At 39.3% G+C, this 24,897-nt stretch overlaps 1 long non-coding RNA gene across 3 annotated transcripts; it reads right to left on the reverse strand.

The window, feature by feature from the left end:
- Nucleotides 1–854: 854 nt before the first annotated feature.
- LOC113031603 (uncharacterized) lies at nucleotides 855–24,379 on the reverse strand. 3 transcript variants are annotated; one of them, XR_003273757.1, is made up of 5 exons: nucleotides 24,180–24,379; nucleotides 23,963–24,053; nucleotides 23,820–23,851; nucleotides 1,941–2,110; nucleotides 855–1,612 (listed from the first exon to the last, which is right to left on the reverse strand). It is a non-coding gene; the product is annotated as an uncharacterized LOC113031603 (long non-coding RNA). The 3 variants fall into 3 exon arrangements; XR_003273756.1 differs by lacking the exon at nucleotides 23,820–23,851 and having other exon boundaries at nucleotides 24,180–24,370; XR_003273758.1 differs by lacking the exons at nucleotides 1,941–2,110; nucleotides 23,820–23,851 and having other exon boundaries at nucleotides 24,180–24,351.
- Nucleotides 24,380–24,897: the final 518 nt, after the last annotated feature.

Here is a 24,897-nt window from a genome sequence, read left to right on the forward strand (position 1 = left end):
GTAGCCCAGGTTCTGTTACACAATACTGCTTCTCCTCTTTAGTTTGATGAATTCAAAAACTCATCAGACTGAGACTGAAGAAGTCACTTGGATGAGTGACGAAACGTTTCTTCCACTGAAAACTTTACGTCCAGATGAGCAGAATTTAATTTTTAGGATTTCCTTGCCTGGATGATTGAGCGTACATCAAGACAAATCCATTAACACGTTCCCAAAAAGCCACTTGAAGAGCATGTGAGGCTTTGGAGACGAGAATTTTCAGTGAATGAGCGAGCCGTATTCAACACTGCTGACAGAATCTTTTATCTACAGCGAATGCATAAGAGGTTACCTTGGAGAGAAGTGCACTTGTTATAAGTCCTTCAGTTTTCCTGAAATCAGCCACGAGTTGGAACAGTACAAGTTCTTTAAATGTTCCATTTGAGTGAGGCTGTGAAATAACTCAAACGCTGCACTGTTATCGTTAATATTGAGCAGTCTAGTTGCACCGAACGGATCGATAAAGCAACCAGTGGCACAGGCTTCATTAGAAATATCCAGGCTAAATGTTGCAGAAGCTTTGGAACAGTTTTGGAGTAGCACTCGTTTAATTTGTCTCAGGCGACAGAGGTCTTCAAATTAGAGTCAAACTGAAAATCTCCCAGAGACAAAAACATTTCTCTTTAAAACGCAGGAAGTGAAATGAATGAGAAATCTTTTCTCACCCCGTTCTCTCAGACATGATGTTTGAGCCTGTACTCAAAATAATAAAAATGCGTTATTGTTGATTAAAAAAACAAAAAACAAAACTCCACTTAATTATTACCTGGAGTAAAGCTTCATACCTTAACAAATGCACACTCATATAGCAGCGCTCATTGTCTCTCACCTTTATTTATTTTGAACAATTCATTACGTCTTTGCCCTCTGAGGCATAACCGATTCCTGCTGTAACTATGTCAAGCTACTTTAACATACATTTTGAGTAATACATCACATGGGTTTATGAAATGTTGAAATTTGACATTTGGATATGACAGTGATCATCAGTCATCAGTGTTTTTAGGGCAGCGTCTAAAATATCTACTAAAATGTGTGATAAATCATATCTGGGGCAATTCTTCCCACGTGTACCTTTTTTTCTGACATGACATGAATATTTCAGAATCAGCTCCTTTGTACCAATCTCTGTGTCAACATTGACTCTCTCCCTGTTGTTCAAAAGGAAGCAGAGCACTTACTCTGTTTTTGATTTGCTGCTTCACAGCTGATGATACTTTGCTTAAGCAGTTCATGGCACATCCCACCATTAAGGTACTTTTTCTGTAGGTGGTTGCTTATTTTTACCTGCACATATGTGTGCTCTGCTAAACCAAAACACTTAAAACACTGTGACAACACTTCCCCCTCTCAGGTAATGTCCCTCCCTCCTGGCTACAAAGTCAAAAGTTGAAATGGCTCCGCACACCCCGGCACTTCTTTCATCTCCCTCTTCCTGCTCTCTCCTTGAAGATGGTGGGCCTTTTCTTTGGGAAAGCCCCAAAGGCAGCCTGGCTTGTGGTCTTTGATGTTTTCTCCCTGTCTCCCATCTTAGAGACCCCAAGTGCTAAGAAAATGGCTGGAGAATTGACATCTGGGATACATGAAAAGACAGGTTAAAATGCCCATCAATTAGATATATTACTTGAAACTTAAGTATTACAAACAAAAGCAGAAAACTTCTAATAAATTATTCATAGGGGCCCTCTAATTGGACCTATTTTCTTAAAATGGCTTAAAATGGATTTTGGCTTCTTTCCCAAGTGGTGTGGAAAGAAAGTCAGCCAAACTCTTAAAGCACTCTTACTAATAATGAAAAACTGAACTGACTCTGAGATATTTCCTTGAGGCCAAGGAGGTCAATATCTTGGAAGAAAAAGTGTTTCAGTTTTTCCCCTTTCTGAAGATAAATGTGTTTGTACCTGTTAATAATTGCCACACAGAGGAAAGGTGAAAAACCTGCCGTCACAAACTCATCCTGGTATCATCACTCTTCCTCTGTGATCTTTTGTAGCTATATGGCTTTGTTACACTAAAAACAGTGGACTGAGATGCACACATGTGGACGCTTTCAAGGAACTCATTAAGCAGCCTGAAAAGAAATTGCAGAAATTTTTTTTCAGTCAAGTTACGATGAATCAAGACTTTATCTTAAACCAATTTCTTAAAAATGTTACCCAGAAAACAGCATCTTAACATTTTTTAAAGATTTAGTAGTAAATTTAAAACTTTAAGTCATCATTGTAATGCAGCTCACGCTTCAGTGGTTCAGGTAACATCATAAACATATCCCCAGTGTCACAGTGGGGAAAAATCCATAAATAAATAGCACAAACATGCATACCATTTCTGTTCCTCAGTGAATTCATGACCATAAACAGTCAATCAATCATGTCTTCAATTCAGCTGAAGCCCCCTGGGAAATTTGTGGGGTTGCAGATGATCCCTTGTCGTGGTCTTAGAACCAACTCCCCCTCTGAGAATTACGTTTTTGTGTGACTGTGGGGAAATACTGCAATATGTGCAAAATAAAAGCAGGTGGATATTTTGATTTGAATACACCAACCAATAAAACCACAGATGGGTGACGTAAATAGCACTGATTACTTCATTCCGGTGCAAGTTTCTGCTGGAACACACTTGATACTGTGATCTATCTGGGTATTAGATTGATGTGTACCACTCATCCAAACAGACCTCACATACGGACAACCTCCACCAAGAGGATTAGCTAGTTTATTCTGCAATGTACAACATCACAGTGCATAAGAAAATTAAAATAGGCTCAAGTTTAGTTCAAAGAACATGACAAATGGCCCAAGACGTTACGCAGCCTCCAAAATCATCACATCCCTGAGTGTACAGACTCTGCCAGGCACCAGAGGACACCCCGGGGGTCCTATGACCCTGCCGGCTAACCACGCCTCTGCTGTGCTGGAGGTATTTTTGCCAGAGTGACCTATACAATGCTAGCCAGGCCTTGTTTAAGTTGTGGTTTGTGTATGTGTGTTCAGTGTTGGTTCAAAGTCTCATTTTTCTTGGTCTTTTGTCTTTGAAAATGAGCCGTTTTGTTCTCATTGTTTTTGTCGTCACTCATCCATCAGCAGTTTTCTACCTAATAATTAATATCTGCTGTTATTTCCATCAAATAACAGACAGTGATGCCTATTGATTTGTGAGCATTTGTACTATAAGCATCACACAGTGTTTGAAATAGTTTCTTGTGACATTCCCTACATTTCTTATTCATTCATTAGGAAGAGTTATCCCCTCCTTTACCTCAAAGAAATAAGACTAGCAACTAAACAGAGACTAGATTAAAGTCCAGTGCTGTAGGTGTTTCAGGATCATGTAAAAAAAAAAAAAAAAAAAAAAAAAGCTTTCTTTACAACCCTGATTTAGTGATTTGGAATTTAAAATGTCATTTAATGTGCCTTAATTATACCCAGATAAAAGTGTAACAGTTTTGTTTCTGTAACTCTATATTTACATCCTCACCAAATTAAAACAGCATCATCTAGCAGCGTGGTTGTTGTCCCACTTACATGTTGTGGGCAGAAGGAGGCAGCTCTGCGGAGAAGAACACTCTCAGCATGGAGGTGGCCAAAAGGCAGAACACTGTTTGGCAAGAACATAATGTGTCTGGGTCTATGCTTCATGGTCCTCGGCTATCAGTGGAGCAGCTTTTAGGTACGTACTGGAAAATAAAATATTTTTAGTCCAATTCTTTTTTTTTTCTGAATACATCACACGAGGCAGTGGAAGCATATTTCAATATCACTGTTCAACACCAAAATGTCTTTTCAGAGATTATATACACACACACACACACACACACACACACACACACACACACACACACACACACACACACACTATTTTGAGGAGGGTTGATAGAGCCTTTACCCATTTAGCCATTTGTAGGAAGATCCCAAGCTTGGCTAGCTGCTTGTTTGTTGTGTAAAACAACACTGAATGCTCTTTCCTGCAGGAGAAAGTGCATGTAGGCGCTGTGTGGAAACGTAAACCATGAAAAGGGGATGTTCGCGCCTGCTGCTGATCTAGTCTGCTATGATAAAGTAACTTTTGATGGCTCCTTTTTTCATAAGGCATCACCACAGGAGGTTGCTCTGCATGTTTGATTTGGGATGGTTGGCAAATCTCCCTCTTCAAATTTGGCAGATGTGTAAATCACTACACTTTGGAGCCTTCTCCTCTAATTGACATGAAGCACAAAAATATACATACATGCTCATCCTCCCAAACCTGGTCTGACCCACATTTTTTTTTAAACGTTTAGACAAAAAATTAGAGAAAACAAAAAGGTCTGCTACACAATCCTTCCTGAAATAATTTATAGACTTAATTCCATGTGAAGGCTTCCCACTAGAGAAAAAAAAGCTTAAATTTCAGTGATTTTCAGCCAATGTCAGGGTTTGTATCTTATTTGATATGAACATTTAAAACAGGCTGAATCCAATAGCACACTTTGGTTAAAGTAAAACCTCAAGCTTGGTAAATGTAGAAATCAATACATAAGATGTTGTAACACTCATTTAATACAGAACAGAGAGTTCAAGGTAGGATTTCAGCTATTTTACAACATAATACATCTCGGAATGAATGTGGTCTTCATATGTAAATACATGGAGGTACACCATCTGCTGCTCTGAAGCTCTCTCTCTGCACTCTTGTTTCTTTTTAGGGGTTTTTCATTCAAGACTTCTTCATGAATATATTCCTCCTGAGCTGTTACTTTCATCTGCATACAGCTCAGACAGCGCACCCCATTCAGTACAATTTCTACTTCTTGCTGCCCCACTTTTTTCATCCCCCTGCAGAGGAGAATCTATAAAAGCAGCTGTGGCTTCAAACAAAACATACACACTGAGGAAAAAACAGGGAGGTGGTTGAATGATGAAGAAAAAGGAACAACTCTTTAGGAGGGGGAACTATCAGTGCTGTTGCTGCTGATTAACCTTTAATTGTGAAATTTAAAAATGCTTTCATTGCTTCACCGCTAAATGCATCCAAACAGAAGACCTTAAAAGTAAAAGCTTATGTAAAACTGTCTCAGCTCTTTGCTTATCAGAAGCTTAAATAAGCTACTTTGCCTTGTTTGCAAGGCGTCTCCACAGTGGATAGCTCCACATGTTAATTTGGCAGTGGTTTTTTTTGCCCTGATGGCCTTCCTGACAACTCCAAAGGGGATTTGTCTTGAACCATGGATCTTTCTCTTGTTAGGCTAAAATGGGTCAAAAAAAGAAAAAGGTTACGGTTTGGCAGCAGTCAGCAAACATAGATGTGTGCTCAAACACCAATAGCACACACAAGTGCTGCTAAATGGCTGCAGCATAGCACAATAATAACATTTGACATGTTGCAGGGATCGGTTGGTCGACTGAGGGTAATGGCTTCAGCAGTGCATAGAATCTGACCGTACCGCCGCTGGTAATCCTGTAGGGAATTGTGGCTATTATAGAGATGTAGGCGACAGCCACCTTGACCAGCTCTGCAATGTGGCGAGTGACCTCTAAGCGCAAGCAAGGCAATTAACAGCAAATTAAATCCATGGAAACGACTTGATTGGATTATTTTGGTTGCCTCTGCCGTGATTTTTTTTTTTCAGCATGGGGAAATGAGAAGCGAGCTGTAAAGCACATACCAGGAAACCTAATTTTGCCCCAATTACTGTGGTGTCTGTGTCTTTTACTAGACTGACAGAATGGAGTCTACCATGATACAGCTCTCAGGGTAAGCACAGTAGACCTCTTGTTGTGGTTCTTTAAGCTTTGGGCTACTGTTGCATCAAATATCGGACTTCAAAGGTTTGTGGCGTCATCAGAGAGAGTTCCCTACCAGGTGTGCTGACTCTAAAAAAAGGGCCCAAGCATAGAAAATATTATTGCATGCTCTCTCAAACCTCAAATGCAACATATTCACCTATTATGGCTGAGACAAAAGCATCTCTGTGCACAAATGTAATGCTATCCTAGAAGCTTGGTGGTAGAATTATTAGGGTGAACACTCGTATCCTGCCTCTGCTATCCCATCTGTAGCCTCTGGCTCACATTTTTCTGATTACTTAGTTTAAAGATTTTACCTGTTTACTATGTATGGTGGATTTATTATAGGTGCACCTTCAGGCCATTTATTCAAAGCCTCACAGTTCTCTACTTCAAAAGCATGCATGCAAAGTATCTTCTTTACTTGGACAAACCTATTTGCGTCAGTTCTTTTGTATTTACATGGCATTAGGTCCCCATATGGCACCACATTTTGCATTTCATTACACCGATGGTGTTTTTTTTTGCTAAGCAGGAAGGCTGAACGTAAATGCACTGAATCATTTATCAGCTGAATGCTAATGTAAATGAGTGTATTTGTCTTTTTTTACTGTACCAATCACACAGCGGTCGAAACCCAAACACACTGTTTAAATTTGCAGAGCAAGAGTGATGAGCAGAATGCTGTGCCAGGCATCAGGAGTGTCACAGGAGATTTACTTTATATGACGACCAACGTATTTAACACAGGCACTGCCATCAGTATATTGTTCAGTCTTTTGTAAGATCCATGTTTAGATTGCCAGTTTGTCTGGCAAACATGCTTTTGAAATGGCAATTGCTTGAAAGAGCACTTTGAATCTTAATGTCATAAATTGCAAGACTGGGAATCCCACTGACACGAAAAAAATGACTAGCTTTCAAACAAACAAGAGACAGAACAAAGGTTTGGTTTTCTCATCTCTTTTAGTGAGCATCCAGAGCTTTACTCTCTCGGGAGAGTGACTCACAGCTTCTGCACGTATCAGTTCATCCAAGGATTCAAACCGTAGTGGTTCCAATTACAACCCTTTTTATGCTACCTTTACAGTACAGCTGACCTTTAAGTTGGTCAGGAGCTAAGTGACTATTCCTGTAGAAATCCCTGATGAGATTCTCAAAGACAGTGTCAATCAAGACTTGATAAAGTAGACCAAAATAAAAGAGTAGCCTTAATCCTCATGCTGAAACAAGAATCCAAACTCAAACACGCCACAGAACCCTGAGACCATAACATCATTATTTTAATCATCATGATCATAAAAAAGTTATGTTTATGCACAGTTCTTTCAACAAAGGCAGTGAAAAGTGAGTGCTGTTGGTTTAGTTGGTGAATGACCGTGGCACGTGCTTCATTTGTATGCATGAGCAATAGGGGGAGGGAATTGCGTAAAGCTGTTAATTCCATTTCAGGGAGAAAAAAAAAAAACTATTGGAGATGAATGTTGCACCAGTATGATTGGCTCTGTTCAAATTAGTTGCAGTCCTGTAAGGCTGAACTTGTGAAGTTGGAGGAGCATTTAAGCACATGCATCAGGGCTGTAATTATGTTTCTACAAGCCACCGGCACGCCACTTATTGCCTTGGGAAGTAGATGTGAGAAACTGATAAACATGGTCCCTCCCCAGTCACTTGTTCACTGTATAAATTTGCATATGGAGCTTCTCCTACTCATTGTAACAGCTAAGTGTTTAGCCTCGCAGTTTCATCTTTGAAACTGCAGAAATTCACAAATGTAGCAGCAAATCATTCATTTGCCCTTAGGTTTGAAAACATATTTATATATTCTATGAATAATAAAAAATATTCAATGAATCACTTCAACATGTAATTAAAGTTTGAAAGGAAAGCATACCTCTTTCTTTTTACTTTGTTTTTTGTTGGTGGTTCAGCATTAGGCAACTATATTAACATCTCCAGGAAAAAAATAAATAAATAAAATTGGATCAAAATTGGTTTTGAAGATTTTTGTTGTGCGGTGAAATGTTTCTGTAAATTTTAGCAGGTTGAATCTTCCTTCCATTCCAAAAATGAGAATTTTTTTCTTTTTCCTTTTTGAGTTGCTCTTGTTTCTGTCTTATTTTCACAGGTCAGTGGTAATAGATCCTCCACTGTTTCTATTGTATTCTAAATACATTTGGAGTACAACACAATCTATAATTAGAGAATGCTTTGAGATTTGTAATAGCTTTAAATGGGCGTGTGAGAGGTGGAACCTAGACTCTCTTTGCTTGAACTGGGGCATTAAGTGAGAGCCTTTAGTGCAGACTGGTGGTGTGACTGACTGTCTTGATTTTCCAAAGGTAGACTGAGTTGGATATTGTAGACCCCTGCCGACAGATTAGACCATAGAAATTGATGTATGTTACTGTGTCAATGTGACGCTTAGTGTTGAGGGTTATGCTTAATCTTTAGGAGAAGACCCTATTTTTGATTCCAGTCAGAAGCTCACAGCAGACCTAACCACCTGTGAAAACTTAATCTTGGGTCTGGGAGCTTAAAACAGATGAAAATAGGACCGATATCCCCTCTGAGGTACCTTTTTATTTGTTCCTTAACCATACTCATGCCCTACTCCAACTCAGATTTCCAGGATCGACTGCTGCTTTGCCTACATGAATCCCAGACGAGATGGCTGTGGCTACTGCACACATGCTGTTAAATGTATACCGTCTTAATTTATTTTATTTTTGGAGAGGTTCTTAATTCATTGTTTGCTTTTAGTAATTATGCACAGCATTGTATGTCATGGATATGACGCAGTATAGGAACACTCTTTACTTAAGTCTAATTACCAATTCATCTAAGATAGTTCTTGTAAAGTGTTGCTGATGGCTTTAACAAGTCATTCACTCAGGCTGAGCCTCCTACAGCCCCTGCTTGGTGAAGATAACTTCTGGGGGAGAGAGCAAGATAAATAAAAGTTAATTTCCATTACTGGGTGTAATTTTTGCTTCACTCCTCCTGACAGCTGGACGAGAATTGAGAAGCAGAGGCCCATAAATCAATTCACTAGGGTGTTTGCCCCAAGACAATGCTTTCACAGCACACAGTAGTAACAATGCTAAATTGGTTGGATAAGGACAAAGGCATGAGGACAATTTAATAGTTTTCATGTAGCCTGGAGTCTGGAGCAAGAAAATGACAAAAGCTCTCACAGAATAAAATATTTTAGAGTCAATATTCAAGAAGGGAGTAAGCTTCCACATCCAGATGAAGACATTTTGGAAGTTTAACCACATTACAGCAGCACCAGTGCCTCATCTCCAAGAGAATCAGGTACTGTTTTTAAAGCAGCTCATTCATCAGTCATCTGTGATTGCACTGACCCAGTACACAGAGGCACTTCATTCACCAAGCATGGGAAAATCAAAAACTCGCAATCATGACACGCGTTTGTTGTTATGAGACACAGATCATAAAAGGGACAACAGCAAGATACAATTAGGACTAACTACAATAAAATATTTTTACATTCCTTATAGCTGTAGCTGACTCTTGTCATATCCTTCTCCCAAAAACAGAAAGAACATGCTGAGCTATCCACTGCAATAAAACAACAAAATATCCCTGTGGATGGTGTTTCTTCTTCAGGCTGTGATTACACTAAATAAGCATATAGATGTAAAACAGGATACAAATTTAATGCACTGGAAGCAAGAAAAATGTGTTCCAAGGCATCCCTAGTCAAGAAAAGTATAATTTTCTTATCTTTGTATCTAGGCCTCAGGGCAACAGACTACAAATCCCATGTGAGTCCCATGCTGGAAAGGTTAGGTAGCCTTTGCCTCCAGGGCCAAGCATGCAGGCAAAGGTATAAAAAAAGCTGCTGACCTGAAGCAGTGGAGCACATATCTCAGATGTTTAGTGCAATTTTCCCTGGACAGATAAACTGTGTTAGTATGTAACATTACCTTCTCCCAGATGTTCCTGGGTTGATGCTAAATTTACCTGAAAAAGGTCACCTTAAAAAAAAAAAAAAAAAAGATTTATAGACACAAGGGGAAATTAGCAATTTGTGGGTCTTTTCTGATGCTTCTACACATCTCATAGGTTTGATTTGTCATCTTCCTGTCTACTGAAGAGTTTATAGTACAAACAGAAAAATCCAATTAAACAGCTCGTGTGATAAAGTTTCATCCACAGGAAGTGAATAATCTTGTACTGTTGTTACCTTCTGTAACTACGTGCTATGTTTCTTCATCTTCTTTTCCCACAGCAGCCAGCAGATACAAACACAACCACAAGCACGTCTGTCAGAGAGCAATAAAACAGACAGCAATTCCAGCAGCGTCATTGATACAAACATAGACGCAAGCTGCAACTGAAGAGAACCAATACATCAACTCACTATGAGCCTATCACACAAGGATACGAGCCAGCTTGCCATCTTAAGGAGATATGATTATTCCTCCACAAGCTGTAGCTGACAGCACATTTGAAGAAATGAGACCTGACAAATTGCATGCCTTTAGATCTCATGTGTAGCAGGCCCTGACCTGGTAAACGATATCTAGTCAAATACATATTTTCCCCATTTAAATCTCCATGAGTCATTTTAAATTGAAAAACTAAATTCTTCACATTCTGAAAGGGTTTTCAATCTTTTTTTTTTCTTTTTTTTTCTTTTTAACAACACAGAGCCTCTGGGATTTTTAAGAGCTTTTCCAAACTGTTTAAACATCCTTGATTTTTATTTTCAAAGCTTACATTTTTTTTTAATTAATTTATTTTTTAACTTTGACCCTGGTATTTTTGGGTTTTTGTGAAAAAATGTGTTCTGTGTGCATAAATATTAGCTCCCCTGATAGTAATAGTGTCATGTACATCTCCTTAGAAATTGCAGCCTATTTTTCTTTTGGAATGTCTCAGGCCTGTTTATGCCCTGTCCTGATCTCCAACGTCATGCTGCTCTGCTGTATCTTAATTGTCCTTTGGGGATAAATAAAGTCTTTCTGATTCTGAGATTTGATGGTCTTCTAATATGGACCTTGGTCTTTAGTTCAGCCCACAGATTTTCAGAGGATTCAATTCAGGGTTTTGTGCGTGCCAGTCAGTAAAGTTCACTTTGGACCTTTGGAGGTAGTTCTTCACCAGAAGCAACATATTTTTGGCATCGTTGTTTTGGAAGACAACATAATCCCCTAACCCAGTTTTGCTGCTCACTGCTTGAAGTTTTCTTTCAAAATCTTCACGTCTTTTCTTCATGATTCTTCCCATCTTGACGAGATTTCCAGTTCCAGACTTACTGAAGTCCCCACAGTATAATACTCCCACCACCACCGTTACTGTGGGGGATGCTGTTCTTTGGTTCTTAAAGTTAAAGAACATCATTATTTTTTTGTGCTATGGCTCAATAAAAATGTCAGCTTTTCAGGGGGCTGATAATATTGGTAATTATTGGAAATATTGGAAAACGGAACAAAACTACTTTGGTTAGGAATGCTATACTGAAAATCACATGCTCTGTTAAAAACTTATTTTTGTTAGCAGTGGTCTATGCATTTTATTGTAATTTCTGGCCATTTGATAAAGAAATTCTAGTTTATGTTTGATTAAATATCTTCCTGCTTTTAAAAATATATGATCCTAACATCAGGGAGTTACCACTAAGTCTGAAACTGTTGGCCATTGAATGGTTAGTCCAAGTTCTTCCTCACCCGTTTCATTTTTACTTATTTTTATTTTTTTGTTAGGGCTCCCATCTGCCTTCCTTATGTTGTTCTTTAGTAGTAATTATATTTCTACTATTAAAAGTGTGTTTAACTGCAACAGCATTGTGGCATCTTATGTTATGTTTCTTTGAGTCAGGGATTTAGGAAGAGTAATATAATTGGGGGAGCTGTGAGCGGGATTTGAACACAGAACACTATGGATAGAATGCCAGAGAGCAGAGATTGATGTGAAGTAAAAAACTGGCCACATTCATTTGCTGTGATTCCATCAAATGCACAACGCAAAATAATAGCTAATGTGTTAGCTATTAACATCATAATTAAATATTTTAAAGGAAAAAAAAAAGTTTTTTGGTTGGCTGGGAGACATTGTTCTTCACAGTTTGTGGCATTTCAATGATAGTTTTGTGTCTTTATTGTGCATCTTCCAGCACACTGTCTCCATTGCCAATGCCTCCATCAGCATCGACATTATTCCTCAGTTGTTGTTGTTGTTGTTATGTTCAGAGCTCAAACAAAACAGGTAGTCCTGCTTTCAGCTTAGTTTGCAAATATTAATTTAGGGTAGTGGTGAGCAATTCTGCAAATTTTGGTTTCAATCCTGTACTAAGTAAATAGTATTGTTGATACCTTTTAACCTTTAAAGGCAGGTTATGCAATGTGTCATGATTGATGACATGAATCATCATTATGTAGACTGGTTAATGGACTGGATCTTACGCAGCACTTTTCTACTCCGAACAGTCAAAGCACTTTTTTCCAACATATCTGATTCACAAGCATACAAGCACTTTTTTCTATGTTAAAATGCTTTTTAACATTCACAGGCATCACACTCCTATGGATGCATCGGAGAGAAACTTGGGGTTATTATCTTGGCCGAGGATATTTGGCATACAGACTGGAGCAGCCAGGGACAGAACCACCAACCTTCTTATTAGTGGCTGATCTGCTCTACCTCCGGAGCTACAACCTGAACACATTTTAATGAGCACTACATCACTGTTATTTATACTTTCCACAATAATTAGTCAATACAGGAAAAAAAACCAAACAACTCCACACATTACAGCTGACATTTTGAAACTGTTTTTTGGAGACTTTTAATGTAAATCTTTCTGTCTCTAAAGCATGTTGCATCAACTTCTGTACTCTAAATATGCTATAATGTCTATAATGCAGAAGTGAAATATAAAAGATTGAGAAGCCAGGTATCTAATGCAGCCACACTTTGAGTACCAGTAATAAACATGCCAGTGTGTGTAAATTAAGGCTCGAAATACGTCAACACTCAGCTCTTCTTATATTGCCTTTCCCCCCGGGCTCTGTGATGGCTGTTGACAGGCACTGTGACTACTGATTAGAGATGGACCGATACCACTTTTTTATGTCCGATACCGATACCGATATCATAAATTTGGATATCTGCCGATACCGATATGAATCCGATATAGTGTTTTTTAATCAACAAAACTGTTTTTTAAAATATCTTGCTGCATTTTGCAAGTCTGCAAGTTCATACTCAAGTTTAAAACAACAACTACACTAAAGCTATTCTGTTATACCTGTATACAAAAAAAATATTTCATAGTTCAGCAATACTGATCAATCTAATAAACTTAGACCTACACCATCCTCCCTATTCTGGTATTTTAAAGAGTACTTAGCGTAAATATTAAGCAACCTAACTAATAGGGTTCCAACTCCCAGCAACAACAAAAATAAATAAATAAAAAATAGGGAACCACCCCTCACGCTCCACCTCATGATGCTTAATCAACGTAATCAACCTTAATTTGATGCAGTGTGAAAAAAAAATGCACAGAAATCAATTATTTTTCAAGAAATATTAAATAGATTCAACATCTTTCTTCAACAAAATTGCAGACTGCACAGATGGTACCTTCCCAAAGGAAAATGTACTATAGCTTACTAGGGTATATATATTAGACTTAATAGTCACTATATACAGTAATTGACTTCTATTCATTTTACATCAAATTAAAACTTTGGGTGTCAGATAATTATTTATTAAAAGCTAGACATTTTAAATGAGAATAAGAAAGAAAAGTATGTCTTTGTGCCCCCTTTTCCCAGTTAATGCCCTATCGGCCCCCCTGGCTAAACTTTGCTAGATCCGCCCCTGCACAGTTACCAGCGTCAGCTACGTAGAAAAAGATCCTGGTGTAGAAAGTAATATTAAATAAATTGTAACAACAGCTTATCAAGCTTAAACGTGCTGCTGTTGTTCAGCCGCTGGTTTGCTCTTTCTGGCGCAAAGTGGACCAAAAACAAACAAGAGAGACTCACGACAGAAAAGCCGATCAGCTGATCATTAGCAGTTTCACGATTGAAGTAGCAGCCGGAGAGCGAGAGGCAGTCGCTCGTTAAGCTTAACGTGGGAATGCTTTACAAACATTCAGAGATGGACTTACACACTTGCTTTACTTCTCTCGGGGATAACTTTGTCGGAGATGAAATGCCAGGTTGCTAGCGAAGCTCCAAATGCTATCCAGACCACCGACAGGTCCCGCATGCCACAGCTGCTCTATCACGTGATGCATACTGCTCCGACGTTCTGAGGCGAGTTACGGCGTGTTGCAAGTTTTGTGAGGTGCTTTCGTGATATTTAATGGATCGGATTACATTTTTTATTTTTCTCCGATATCCGATCCAGTAATTTAGGTCAGTATCGGACCGATACCGATACGTAATATCGGATCGGTCCATCTCTACTACTGATGTGCTGTAACTCCCGGTTCAAATCCACTTTTGAGCATTATTTGGAGGACAGCAGTGTTGGACTAGTCTTCCAGAAAAACTTAGGCTCTTTGAAAGCCCATGAGTTCATGCATTACTTTGGGAAAGTTTGAGGCAGGCTGATCAGATTCATCCTTTTTAAGGGAGAACCCAGGAGAGCTAATTTTGATTTATCTGTTTTCACACCTCATTACATTTTTATACTTCTGTGCCCTGAGGCAGAGATGCCTCCTTTCCTTCTTTTGTATCACAGTTTGATGGGAAGACCAAAATGTCCAAAAGAATAGAGAAAAAAACCAAAACGTCCAGCTTATCTTTGAGGCGATGACTAGTGGGGATTCAGGAAACAGTGAAGGCACAAAGAAGCGTTTCTAAAATGTCTTGGTGAGTGAAGACCACCTAACTCAGCAGCTTTCCAGCTCCAGCTTTCCTGGAGCCACACACTCACATTACCCATGAAGCTCAGGGCTCAAGCTGACAGCAGCGTGTACCATGCCAGGCACAGTTAGTGTTGAATTTTAGGTGGAATAGAAATGTCGGAATTTTGATTTGTTGTCTGTCTCCCTCACCAGAGACACTAACTCTACTTAAGAAAAAAACAAAACTAAAATAAAGCTGATGTATGAGTATATTTGCAAAAATTCATGAGAAAAGTCTCTGAGATGTAAAATGAAATTCTGGCCTCAGTTTGAGATCCCCATTAAGTTTTCCGCTGGCACCAGAGTATTGATCCAAAGTCCAGTGTCCCAGCACCATCATTGCATCTTTATATTAGACTATTAAAACTTGCGAAGCATTAAATTAAATACAGAAACATGTGACTGCCCAAATATTCATCATTTGCTATGAAAGCTTAATTAAAAGGAGAGAAGTTAAAATCATATTTTTAATAATCTTTTTTCTTTATTTGGACATTTAGCATTGATATAACTAGGAGAAAAACATGCCTGTATTTGCTAAATGTAGATCCTCCTAAATATCCATTATAACGGCTTTATTCATGATTATTTTACACCACTGGTGGGTAAAAATATACACTTTATATAACTATTTGAGATGAATGATGGTCCAGATCTTCAAAGTTCAAGAAATTGTATTGATGAGCAAACAAGACGCCACAGTTAAGGAGCCATACTTTAATGACACCATAAGAACTATGAATAGAAACAAAAACAGAAAGCAGTTATGCTTGAAGATCCTGACTATAATGGCTCAGCTTAACTTACCTTTTACTAATTTAAGTAAAGTTTACATTAATATTAACATTTAGCTTTCAGCACAGCACTACAGTTTAACTGTTAACTGATAATTATGTCACAATGCATTTTAGGTCATGCTACGTGAGTAATGCAAAGGTAATAAAACAAGTAGTGTAATAACTATACTTTATCCTGTGAGTAAGTATGTACTGCACAAATTAATGTTATGCAATACTTTGAGTAACTCCATCATTAATGGAGGAAATTATAAACAGTAGAGACACAACTTCCTGTACAGCGTTGAAACATGGCATTAGAACAATCTGCAGATTTGAGATAATGGTTTACCACTTAATACAGGAGCACAACACGGCAGCTGTGAAGTTTGACAAACTGACTTTAAAGAACCTAGATGTAAAACAAAGTGTAACTTGAAGAGTAAGGGGGGATAGAAATGCAGTGCAGGGCGTCAGTGCACAAAACTGTGACGCTTCCCTGTTTGTGCTTCAGTGCTCGCAGCTCTGGTGCTGAATGTTAGTGAAGCCAGAATGCTGTCAGAACCTCCCTGGCTGTTCTCATGAGAGGTTTACTCTTCAGTTAACAGTGCTTTTTGCAGCCCAGCAAGAGAGATGCTCAGTGATGGACTGGAATTTTTTCAATGGCATACTCGTTATTTATGTGTGTGGAAATCTGATATTTTCACATCACAGGTAATAATAAAATGAGACTCTTACTTGTCTGGGCTGTGTTACAGAATTATTAGGGAGACTGTTGATATTAACTTGCGCCATAATGTGCAGTTACTGTAATGGACACTAAAATTTCTCAAGAAAACAAAACAAAACAGTTTAACAGTAATTACAGCCTCAAGTCTTTTTGAATACAGTGGGATGCAAAAGTTATTAACCTTATTAATAGTCATTTTCCTGTATAAATCGTTGGTTGTTACAATAAAAAATGTCAGTTAAATATATCATATAGGAGACACACTGTGATATTTGTGAAGTGAAATGAAGTTTATTGGATTTACAGAAAGTGTGCAATAATTGTTTAAACAAAATCAGGCAGGTGCATAAATTTGGGCACTGTTGTCATTTTATTGATTTCAAAACCTGTAGAACTAATTATTGGAACGCCCTCTCTCTCTGCGACTGTGTGTTTCCTGGGTGAGAGAGCGCCTTTTCGTTGTTGTTGTTGTGCTAAGCTAACAGGCAAAATGCTACAAGCATAGCTCTAAAGAATGTAGCATCATGGGCAGTGTAGTCCGTGTTGCAGGGAGAATGCACTGCCATACACGTTATGTGTCTGTGAGCGCGAGGAGGGAGAAAAAGGGGAGTGGAAAGGTACGAGTTGTCATCGAGCAAAAACGGGAGCTGGAAGCATGTAAATATAATAATAACCACTTCAGCCAAGAAGAGTGCCTGACGAGCCCAGTTTTAAATACGCTATTAAGACTCGACTGTACACCGTGTTCGTGTTTTCCTCCGAAAACAATAAGTTCCGTTGGAGCAGCCTTTCAACGCCTCTCTCTGTCTCTCGCAAGAAAAGTTGACCCACACAACAAAGTAAAGCTATTTTTCGGCTACGAGCCGACAAGGACCCCGCCATATTAGTCAGAGGTCCCTTTACTACAGTTCGGAGTCGCGGACCTTCAGTAATAGTAATAAATCACACAGCAATAGTACATTCACATTGTTATAAAAAGCATGATAATATATTAAGTAATCCAAAGTATTCGGAATACGTTACTGTCATTGAGTAACGTAACGGAATAAGTTTACAGAATACATGCTAAAAGTAACCTTCCCAACACTGTTGGTAAGCTCAGTGACCCCTGACCTACATACACAGGTGAATCCAATATTGAGAAGAGAGTATGTAAGGGGGTCAATTGTAAGTTTCCCTCCTCTTATAATTTTCTCTGAAGAATAGCAACATGGGGGTCTCAAAACAACTCTCAAATGACCTGAAGACAAAGATTGTTCACCATCATGGTTTAGGGGAAGGATACAGAAAGAGATTTAAGCTGTCTGTTTCCACAGTTCGGAACATATTGAGAAAATGGAAGACCACGGGCTCAGTTCAAGTTAAGGCTCGAAGTGGCAGACCAAGAAAAATCTCGGATAGACAGAAGTGACGAATGGTGAGAACAGTAAGAGTCAACCCACAGACCAGCACCAAAGACCTACAACAGCATCTCGCAGCAGATTGAGTCACTGTGCATCGTTCAACCATTCGGCACACTTTACGCAAGGAGATGCTGTATGTGAGAGTGATGCAGAGGAAGCCTTTTTTCTGCCCACAGCACAAACAGAGCCGCTTGAGGTTTGCTAAAGCACATTTGGACAAGCCAGCTTCATTCTGGAATAAGATGCTGTGGACTGATGAAACTGAAATTGAATTATTTGGGCATAACAAGGGGCGCTATGCATGGAGGAAAAAGAACATAGCATTCAAAGAAGAACACCTGCTACCTACAGTAAAATATGGTGGTGGTTCCATCATGCTGTGGGGCTTTGTGGCCAGTGCAGGGACTGGGAATCTTGTCAAAGTTGAGGGACACATGGATTCCACTCAGTATCAGCAGATTCTGGAGACCAGTGTCCAGGAATCAGTGACAAAGCTGAAACTGCGCCGGGGCTGGGTCTTTCCACAAGACAATGGCCCGAAACACTGCTCAAAAATCCACTAAGGCATTCATGCAGAGGAACAAGTACAACGTTCTGGAATGGCCATCTCAGTCCCCAGACCTGAATATTATTGAAAATCTGTGGTGTGAGTTAAAGAGAGCTGTCCATGCTCGGAAGCCATCAAACCCTATTTTGAGCAGATTCTCCTTTTGCAGAACTTCTCTACCTCAATCAGGTTGGATGGAGAGTGTTGATGCACAGCCAGAGATGTTCAATTGGGTTCAAACTATGGGCTCTGTCTAAGCCATTTAAGGACATTAAGAGTTTGCTCCCAAAGTTGCTCCTTTGTTATCTTGGCCTGTGCTTAGGGTCGCTGTCCTATAGGAAGATGAACCTTAACTGCAGTCTGAGATCCAAATCACTCTGGAGCAGGTTATCATCAAGGATGTCTCTATATGTTGCTGCATTCAACTTTTCCTTGACCCCGACTAGTCTCCCAGATTTGCTGCTGAAAAACATCCCCACAGGATTGTGCTGTCACCACCATGTTTCACTGTATGGATGTTATTGGCCAGGTGCCTTGTTTCCTCCAGACATGACAATTGGCATTAAGGCTAAAGAGTTCGATCGTCTAAATTCTCTAGTCTGAAGAAAAGAAACAAATGGTTGTCCTTCTGGGAGGTTCATCTCTTCGTAGAGCAGTCCTGAAGCTCTGACAGAATGATCGAGTTTTTGTCTGTGAAGGTTCTCAGTCATCCAGGTCATCGTAGTCAAAGGAGCTTGCAAAGAAAAGCGCAGTGCAGCGAGGAATGCTCAGACCTCTACATTGGAGAGACCAAACAGCCACTTCACAAGTGCATGGCACAACACAGAAGAGCCACCTCCACAGGACAAGACTCAGCAGTCCATCTGCATCTTAAGGATAAAGGACACTCTTTCGAGGATGCCAATGTTCACATTTTGGACAGAGAGGACAGATGGTTTGAAAGAGGAGTGAAAGAAGCCATCTATGTCCACTGTGAGCGACCATCTTTGAACAGAGGCGGGGGTTTACGACACCAACTCTCTGCCATCTATAATCCAGTTTTGAGATCCCTTCCCAGACGCCTTAACGCCCACTCACATCCTGGGCCATCTGACCTCAGGAATTCGCATGATAAGGTGGGGCCAGGTTTCACAATGAACACACCCGAAACTCTGGCTGATTGGGACCCACACCCAGTTTCACACCTTGGCTCAGGCGATTAGAGGATCATCAGGGGGTCCTTTTGTCCCTCTGTGGGGGGGTTACTCCCACTAGGTTTATATCTGTGACTCTCCACCATTTGACCTTAGAACTGAAGAAGCTTCTCGGATGAGAGGTGAAACGTCTTCAAGCAACTTAAAGAAGTCCAGACGCTTTTCTTTGCAAGCTCCTTTGACGATCGAGTTTTTGGTCACCACCCTGACTAAGGCCCACTCTAATGCAATTGCTGAGATTGTCTGGGCTCCCAGATCTTGGAACAGTCCTGTTGGTTCCAAAATTTAGGCCACTGTGCTCATTGGGGCATTAAATTTGTCTTTGAACAAGTGAAGCAGTGAATACTTTCCAGATGCACTTTATTTGTAGAGTCTATTTTCACAACAGCTTAGGCAGATGCAAGTCTTTTTTGATATAGCTTCACTGGCCAATTCATCAATTACAGGTTGATAGTCCTGGGTTGGAAGAACCCATGTGAAATGCATCTTCATAGAATCAATTCAAAAAGGTGAAACAACAAAAATGCTCCTGAGAGATTTTGGTTCACATTGAAACAATAGCATCAAACAGTTGCTGCAGATTTTTTGGTTGCACATCCATGAGAATCCATTGGATTGAGATCTGGTGACTATGAAGGCCATTAGACTACACTGAACTCATTTTTCTGTGCATGACTCATCCCTATGTGACCCATCTCTTTAAGGGATGGAAATGGATGACTTGACAATCAAGATTCAAAGTCATAGTCTTTGCGGTACTGCTGCCCTTTTTGTCAGCACGCAGCAGTCTGGGAATTCTTCTCTAACCTCTGACATCAACAATGCATTTCCACAAAAAGAATTAAGCTCAATGTGTAGTTTGTGCAGAAAATCACAGTAGGTCACCAGTTTCTGAAACACTCACACCTGCCTGTCTGGTACAAACAACCATGCCTTTCTTCCCAATTTTGATGCTCTGTTAGTTCGTGACCATGTCTACATGCCAAAATGGGTTGCTGCAATGTGATTGGTTCATTATATGTTAACAAACAGTTAAACAGGTATACCCAATGAAGTTGCCAGTGAGCGAAAGAAGGATACACAGACTCTGGTCCGGTCTGAAATGCAGTGTCATTTTTACCGCGCATGCTCTTTTCCTGACTGTCACATCCAAATATTCAATTAACTCGAGTTGTCATCCATGACCAGTAATGTCAGCTGATAGAGCAAATCTGTCGCACATAAATTAGTCTTCGAGATACCTCCGTGCTCCCTACATCAAACATGGCTCAACTAATTGGTAGTTTGAAAGTGAAAACACAAAAGTTGAATGTCATTCCAAAGAAAATTAAAGTGCCTTAATGGAATACAAAACAGAAGCCCCAAGAGAGCCAGCTCGACCTGAATGCCTTCGTAGTAGCACATTTTTATTTTTTATTTTTTTATTAACCTTTATCACATCAACAGATGATGAACATGAACTTCTTGGGTGACCTTCCAGGGTTGTCTGTTAGGAAGTGGCGGGGGAAGAGAGAACACCGGCAAGCTTTGAGAATGCTGATGAGGAGGTCAAGAGTTGGAAGCGAGAAAGTTTTACACTTTTTAGCCATCTGGGCCTCAGGTGTGGATAATAGTATGATGCTAATCATCACAGCTTTGGCGGTATGTGACTGAAGTTAATGAGCCTTTTGCTGTGCACATCAAAGGAGGGTAAGACTGAGGCTTTGCTGTCCTTCATGTATCACTGACTCACACACCTGAGTAATAATCCTGCCAATCAAACCCCAAGCTGGACCACAGAGCACCTGCACACAGCTTTTAAATATTCACTATTGAGTTTCTTTGTCCCTCTGATGACTGCATTAATGTTCACTGCATTAATGTTCTGGTAACTGACTGATTTAGGGCACACACATGCTTTTCCATACAGTGTTTTTTGATATAGTTTCTCTTTTCTTTTCTTTTTTTTTTGAGCAACAGCCTTGAGATTTTAGGCTCTTGTAACAAAATTCTAGTGACATGTCGAAATTAAAAGAAATTTTCAGTGAATAGCTACCATCAGGATGCCCTTCGACAAAGAATTTAATTGTTAATTGAATGCTATTTTTCAAATGATCTTTCTCGCTATGCATGAAAGGAATGGGGGATTAAGCACTGGTTGAATGGATCTCACATGAAAAAAAAAAAAGTTATGTAGTCTACTGTGTCCAAAGAAAAATCTCAATTAAAAAATAAATAAATACAAAAACAAGATGATGAAAGGACATTTAATTTATGAAAAGACAGACTGCTTCATTATTGAAGTCAAGATGTTACACGTTATGCTATGAACCATCTTACATGCTCATGTCTGACCACATGAGCTTAACTGATGCAGTCAGCTGGCATGTTTTCTTTCTGTTACTTTCCTGGCTCCTCCACCTCTTCACTCTGTCTCATCGTATGTCTCCATTTAAATCAGATCTTGTGTACATATTCTTTTTGAAATGTAGTTCCCTTTATCATGTGACATTAATGAAACTAGACTAAAAGTATCTAAAGAAACAGTGATTTTATGACAAGGACAGTCTCAAAATAAATCTCCAACATCTTCTCCCTTTAGGTAGGACATCATCAAAAGTCCTCAGTATCTAAATATGTTTTTATTTTATATTGAGAGAACCCGCTAGAAGTGGTAGTAGCAGTAGTAGTTGCTTGTTATTGGGGTAGCTGGCATAATTATTATTCCTCAACATTTAGAACAGAACATATTTGATACTGCAGTCAGTATGAGAAACCTTTGACGCAGTATGTTATTCCAAATAATCATTTTCAGAGAATCAAGGAATTTTTGTGTATAACTATATAATGATGACAAAAGTATTTTTATTAAATTTTTAACCAGCATCTAGGCTGGTTTTGTAAAATAAAAACAAAAATTGGAAAATGAAATTGGCCAGACATTAGAAGATTTCTAGGTGGCTGCAGACACACAAAATGTCTTAATTTGAAGGAAAAATTTAAATATGAAAATATCTGACTATCTGACTGAAGTTTGTCCAGTTATCCTATAGCAAAATCCTGTTTGACACAGTCAAATACACATCTGCAACTAACAAAACAAAACACAAAAAACCCAGCTGTGAACTGTGACCTCACTGAATATTTCCTTCAATTAAATAAATTCTCTCCAGTCTTAGCATATATGACTCATCACTCACAAAGTCAATGACTTTGTCCCATTTCTGCCATTTCATCGGCAAGCGGTGACTTTCATTAAAGACGACAAAATATTACACAGCGCCACTGGGGACCCTTCTGAGGTGACAACATGCATTTTCAGAGTCTTGCTACATTCATTTCCCATTTTCCCTTCAATCATATCTTTGTGCCTCTGTATAGAGTGAGCGTGCTCTATAGGGAATTGATTTAATTATGCATGCAAGAAAATTGATACTCTGAGCTAAAGGTGGTCCTTATCATTAATTTTCCTCCTCTTCATTATGCTGTTATAATTCAAATAAATAACTGAAAATTCAATATCGTCAGTGTAATCAAAAGATGTCTCTAAGTGAGGAGTCAGCTCTTCATTTTTAGGTATTATGGGTAGTCATGGGTGAAGCAAGCAGAAAAGAATGAGACTTAGATCTGAACTTTCCCTCTTATCTGCATCATTACTAATTCTTATAAATTGCCACTGCTGTTCAAAATGATACAAGGATGGTGATCCAAGTGAATCTTGATCAAAAGAAACCGCCATAACATACCGTACAAGTGCAAAGTTTGGACCCAAATGCAGAAGCCTGGAGGCAGACTTGGCATTTGTTAGACTGGAAGAACAGAGTCCACAACAAAACTACAAAATGTGAAAAAGATGAATTTCATTCATGAGCCTAAAGAAAGATTGCCTATTACAGATGACCACAAATGGGGAAACCAACAAAAGACAACCATAACAGGCTCTGTGACAAAGGATGAGGGGAAGACAGGACAATTTATAAACACATGGCTGATCAGGGAAGTGAAAACATCTGGGAAATGAGACACAGGTGTAAACAATCAATAACATCGCAGGGTGACAGTAAAACTCAAGACAGGAACTAAAACATCAGTCAACAAATGAGTCCAAACTCCAGACCAAATTAGTGATGTGTTGTTTGTGAACAAGCTAGCTCTAAGTGCCAATTCGTTTTAGCAAACAGCTATTCTCTGCCCTGCTGGAAAACCACGTAAGCCAGGGCGGGACTTCATTTTCATAAGCACACCATGTAGCCAGTGATATGCAAAGACAGACTAGGAACATACCATGATGTGCAAGAAGGAAGGGGGACAGACACTCGAGCTAGTGTAGTGGTGCAGGCCAAGTACTACCGGGTAGTAAATACAATGAAATAAGACTTTTAAGAAAACCCTAGAAAATTGCTTCCCAACACACAAACTATTCACAAGTATTATATGCAAACAAAATTTTACAAAAAATAATTAAATAAATAAATAAAACATTTTTTTACTGACTTTGAGTTCTTTGCAGGTTCCGTCTGCTTTATCTGTGATTTAATAACAACCAACAAACAAGGTAACATACCTAAACTACAGTGACAAACCAAAAGCACTTAAGGCAGCACTCCTACAACCAAAATGTGTCTAATTAGACAAACCTTCAGGATCCATGGTATGGTGGAAGGTGTAATCTAGGCTTGAGGCTTGGCCAGAGAGGCTCTTCACAGGTGCAAGAAAGAACCTTTCAGTCTGTAAAGCAAACCAGCACATAAAAGGTGGGAGTCAAGGATTTCAGCCCACACCTACAAGTTTGCTACGTTAATGACTCACAAAAAAAAGAATACCACTGCAGCAAATGTAAAACAAGGTACAGACCTCTAATTAAAAATAGAGAGCAGCAACAAGGTGCTAAAATAAAATCACAACCACCATAGCTAACAGCTTAGCTGCTTCTTTAGGTAGGTGAGATAGTGAGCTGGGGCACCCTGATTGGACCACGTGGCTGGGGTGGCAACTCAATAAGGCACAGTGTGAAGGAAAAGCAGAACTGGAACATGGTACATGCCTACAGGAAGAAAAATAAAACAGGGATACAACACAGTTTAAAGCAGTTAAAGTGCAATATATCTGGCAAGACAATGCTACGTTCTTTCATAACCTTTATGAACTGTTGTTTTCATTTGTATTATCCCCTACCTCTCAGTGCTGCTGACACACAAAGCCACCTGTACATCTTGATTTCATCTTGCAGTACTCTTATCAGTGACCTTGAGGAAAACATACTTGTGACCATGCAGCCTTTTGTATGAGCAAAATCTTCACAAATGTGACTAATTTAAAACAATCGCATTTACACTGTAATGCAAAAACAATGTCGCACACTTAAGGTGGTAAAAGCACAGTGAACAGCGTTAAAAGCTATCATAGGCTATACAGGCTATTGAAAGGGGCCGATCGATAAGAGAGGACCAGTGGGCGTTGGTCAGTGAGGGACTCACAAGCTGCACTGCACCAATCCATCATTTAGAATTTTCTAATCTTTTCCACACCTACTGCATATTGACATAGTGGATAATACAGGGTCATGAGGTAC

Source organism: Astatotilapia calliptera, chromosome 2 (assembly GCF_900246225.1).
Source record: "Astatotilapia calliptera chromosome 2, fAstCal1.2, whole genome shotgun sequence".
NCBI lineage: Eukaryota > Metazoa > Chordata > Actinopteri > Cichliformes > Cichlidae > Astatotilapia > Astatotilapia calliptera.